At 37.8% G+C, this 5,027-nt stretch overlaps 1 non-coding gene across 1 annotated transcript; it reads right to left on the reverse strand.

Moving 5' to 3' along the window:
• Positions 1-1,594: 1,594 nt before the first annotated feature.
• On the reverse strand, positions 1,595-1,702 carry LOC112787837 (small nucleolar RNA R71). Its single transcript, XR_003195226.1, has one exon. It is a non-coding gene; the product is annotated as a small nucleolar RNA R71 (small nucleolar RNA).
• Positions 1,703-5,027: the final 3,325 nt, after the last annotated feature.

The raw sequence follows: 5,027 nt of genomic DNA on the forward strand, positions 1-5,027 counted from the left end.
CAAAGTGTTCTTGCATGCATTAGTTTTTTTTATTTTAATTTCTTATGTCTTGTATCTATTTGTTATTTTTCCCTCTCCTCATTAAAAATTTAAAAATAAAAAATAACATCTTTCCCTTATTTTGCTCATAATTTTTGAAATTTTGAGTTGATTTGGTAAAAAAAATTTTAAAATTTAAGTTGTTTCTTATTAGTCAAGTCAAATTTTCAATTTAAAAATTCTATCTTTTCAAATTTTTTTTTCAAAAATCAAATCTTTTTCATTTTTCTTTCATTTTTTTTCAAAAACTTTCCAAAAATTAATTTTCAAAATCTTTTTCTTATTTTTATTTGATGATTTTCAAATTAATTGCTAACATTTAATATTTTGATTAAAAAATTTTCAAGTTGTTATTTGCCTATTAAGAAAGAATCAATTTTTTTAATTTTAGAATCATATCTTTAGTTTCTTGTTAGTCAAGTAATCAACTTTAATTTCAAAATCAAATCTTTTTAATTTCCTTTTCAAATCTTTTTCAAAATAAATTTCAATCATATCTTTTTCAAAATTTAATTTCAAAATCTTTTTCTAACTTCTTATTTATTTCCAAATCATTTTCAATTAATTACTTGACTTTTTGTTTGTTTTACTATTTCTTATCTTTTTCAAAACCACCTAACTACTTTTCTCTCTCCAATTTTCGAAATCACTAACCATTTTTTTAAAAATCTTTTTAATTAATTAATTTATTTAGTTTTCAAATTTTATTTTATTTCTCTTCTTAGTTTTCGAATACTAACCAATAATTAAAATAAAAACAAAAATATTTTTCTTTTCTTTTAAATTAATATTCGAATTTCTTCTCTCTCTCATCTCTTTCTATTTATTTTATTTATTTACTAACACTTCTCTTCTTTTTAAAATTCGAACCCACTCCCTTTCTCTGTGTTCGAATTCTCCTTATTTTCTCTCTACCTCATTCTTCTATTCTTTCATTCTTCTACTCACATAAAGGAATCTCTATACTGTGACATAGAGGACTCCTATTCTTTTCTGTTCTCTTCTTTTTCATATGAGTAGGAGAAAGGATAAGAACATTCTTGTTGAAGCTTATCCTGAACCTGAAAGGACTCTGAAGAGGAAACTAAGAGGAGCTAAAGCACAAAACTCTAGAGAGGACCTAACAGAAATTTTCGAAAAAGAAGAAGACATGGCAGCCAAAAATAACAACAATGGTGGAGATGCAAGGAAGATGCTTGGTGACTTTACTGCACCCACTTCTGACTTCTATGGAAGAAGCATCTCAATTCCTGCAATTGGAGCAAACAACTTTGAGCTTAAGTCTCAATTAGTTTCTCTAATGTAGCAGAATTGCAAGTTTCATAGACTTCCATTGGAAGATCCTCGTCAGTTTTTAGCTGAATTCTTGCAAATCTGTGACACTGTTAAGACCAATGGGGTTAATCCTGAAGTCTACAAACTTATGCTTTTTCCCTTTGCTGTAAGAGATAGAGCTAGGACATGGTTAGACTCACAACCTAAAGAAAGCATGAACTCTTGGGAAAAGTTGGTCAATGCCTTCTTGGCCAAGTTCTTTCCACCTCAAAAGTGGAGCAAGCTTAGAGTGGAAGTCCAAACCTTCAGACAGAAGGAAGGTGAATCCCTCTATGAAGCTTGGGAAAGATACAAGCAATTGATCAGAAGGTGTCCTTCTGACATGCTTTCAGAATGGAGCATCTTATGTATATTCTATGATGGTCTGTCTGAATTATCCAAGATGTCATTGGATCACTCTGCTGGTGGATCTCTTCATCTGAAGAAGACGCCTGCTGAAGCCTAGAAACTCATTGAAATGGTTGAAAATAACCAGGTCATGTATACTTCTGAAAAAATCGTATGAATAATGGGACAACTTAGAAGAAAGGAGTTCTTGAGATTGATACTCTGAATGCAATATTAGCTCAGAACAAAATATTGACTCAGCAAGTCAATATGATTTCTCAGAGTCTGACTGAAATGCAAGCTGCATCAGGCAGTACTAAAGAAGCCTCCCCTGAAGGAGAAGCTTATGACCCTGAGAATCCTGCAATGGAAGAGGTGAATTACATGGGAGAATCCTATGGAAACACCTATAATCCTTCATGGAGAAATCACCCTAATTTCTCATAGAAGGATCAACAGAAGACTAATCAAGGCTTCAATAATAATGGTGGGAGAAATAGGTTTGGCAATAGCAAGCCTTTTCCATCATCTTCTGAGCAACAGACAGAGAATTCTAAGCAGAGCCTCTCTGACTTAGCAACCATAGTCTTTGATCTATCTAAGACCACTCTCAGTTTCATGACTGAAACAAGGTCCTCCATTAGAAATTTGGAGGTACGAGTAGGTCAGCTGAGTAAAAGAATTACCGAAACTCCTCCTAGTACTCTCCCAAGTAATACAGAAGAGAATCCAAAAAGAGAGTGCAAGGCTATCAATATACACAACATGGCCGAACCTGTAGAGGAGGGAAAGGCAGTGATTTCCACTGAGGAAGACCTCAATGGACATTCATTGGCCACTAAGGAGTTCCCCAATGAGGAACCAAAGGAATCTGAGGCTCATATAGAGACCACAGAGATTCCACTGAACTTACTATTGCCATTCATGAGCTCTGATGAGTATTCTTCCTCTGAAGAGGATGAATATATTATTGAAGAGCAAGTTGCTCAGTATTTAGGAGCAATCATGAAGCTGAATGCCAAGTTATTTGGTAATGAGACTTGGGAGGATGAACCTCCATTGCTCATTAATGAACTGAATGCTTTGGGGCAACTAAAATTACCTCAGAAGAAACTGGATCCCGAAAAATTCTTAATACCTTGTATCATAGGCACCATGACCTTTAAGAAGGCTCTGTGTGACCTTGGGTCAAGTATAAACCTCATGTCATTCTCTGTAATAGAGAAACTAGGGATCTTTGAGGAACAAGCTACTAAAATCTCACTAGAGATGGCAGACAATTCAAGGAAACAGGCTTATGGACTTGTAGAGGATGTCTTAGTAAAGGTTGAAGACCTGTACATCCCTGCTGACTTCATAATCCTAGACACTGGGAAGGAAGAAGATGACTCCATCATCCTTGGAAGACCTTTCCTAGCCACAGCAAGAGCTGTGATTGATGTGGACAGAGGAGAGTTAGTCCTTCAATTGAATGAGGACTACCTTGTATTTAAGGCTCAAGGATCTTCTTCTGTAACCACAGAGAGGAAGCATGAAAAGCTTCTCTCAGTACAGAGTCAAACAGAGCCTCCACACTCAACTTCTAAGTTTGGTGTTGGGAGGCCAACATCAAGCTCTGAGTCTCTGTGAAGCTCTCTAAGAGCTCACTGTCAAGCTATTGACATTAAAGAAGTACTTGTTGGGAGGCAACCCAATGTTATTTCATTATAATTATACTTATTTTCCATTGTTATTTTATGTTTCCTTTAGGTTGATGATCATGTGAAGTCATAAAAACAACTGCAAAATTAAAGCAAAATGAAAAACAGCATGAAAAATAGCACACCCTGGAGAACATGCTTACTGGTGTTTAAATGCCAGTGAAGATAGCAGAATGGGCGTTTAACGTCCAGCCTGGCAGCATTCTGGGCGTAAAATGCCAGAATGGGTAGCACTCTGGGCGTTTAACGCCAGAAAGGACTGTCTGGTGTCTGGCTAGCATTAAACGCTAGAAATGGGCAGCAGACTGGCGTTTAACGCCATAATTGGCACACAGAGAGCGTTTGAAAGCCAGCATGGTGCAGGGAGCAGAATTCCTTGACACCTCAGGATCTGTGGACCCCACAAGATCCTCACCTACCCCACCTCTTTTTCTCTCCTCTTCACACCTTTCTATAACACTCTTCCCCAAATACCCTTCACCTATCAAATCCTACCCTCTTCTCCATAATCTCTTCACCACTCACATCCATCATTCATAAAACCCCACCTACCTCATCATTCAAATTCAAACCATTTCTCTCCCAAACCAACCCACCTATGACCAAATTCCCTCTCTCCCCTACCCTATAAATATCCCTCCCCACTACCTTCAATTTCACACATCATACACACTAACCCCCTTTGGCCGAACCCACTCATCACCGCCATCTCCTCTATTTCTTCTTCTTCTACTACTCATTTCTCTCTTCTTTTGCTCGAGGACGAGCAACACTTCTAAGTTTGGTGTGGGAAAAGCCTTGCTTTTTATTTTTTCATAACCATCAATGGCACCTAAGGCCGGAGAAACCTCTAGAAAGAGGAAAGGAAAGGCAATAGCTTCCACCTCCGAGTCATGGGAGATGGAGAGATTCATCTCAAAGGTCCATCAAGACCACTTCTATGAAGTTGTGGCCAAGAAAAAGGTGATCCCCAAGGTTTCCTTCAAGCTCAAAAAGAGTGAATATCCGGAGATCCGACATGAGATTCAAAGAAGAGGTTGGAAAACTCTCACCAACCCCATTCAACAAGTCAAAATCTTAATGGTTCAAGAGTTCTATGCTAATGCATGGATCACTAGGAACCATGATCAAAGTATAAACCCGAACCCAAAGAATTGGCTCACAATGGTTCAGGGGAATTACTTGGATTTCAGTCCAGAAAATGTGAGGTTGGCATTCAACTTGCCAATGATGCAAGGAGATCCTCACCCTTTCACTAGAAGGGTCAACTTTGATCAAAGGTTGGACCAAGTCCTTATGGACATCTGTGTGGAAGGAGCTCAATAGAAAAGAGACTCAAGAGGCAAGCCAGTTCAACTAAGAAGGCTTGACCTTAAACCCGTGGCTAGGGGATGGTTAGAGTTCATCCAACGCTCTATCATTCCTACTAGCAACCGGTCTGAAGTTACAATAGACCGGGCTATCATGATCCATAGCATCATGAGTGGAGAGGAAGTAGAAGTTCATGAGATCATATCCCTAGAACTCTACAAGGTGGTGGACAAGCCCTCCACTTTGGCAAGGTTAGCCTTCTCTCATCTCATTTGTACCTTATGCAATTCAGCTAGAATTGTCATAGAGGAAGAC

The sequence above is a fragment of the Arachis hypogaea genome, chromosome 20 (genome assembly GCF_003086295.3).
Source record: "Arachis hypogaea cultivar Tifrunner chromosome 20, arahy.Tifrunner.gnm2.J5K5, whole genome shotgun sequence".
NCBI lineage: Eukaryota > Viridiplantae > Streptophyta > Magnoliopsida > Fabales > Fabaceae > Arachis > Arachis hypogaea.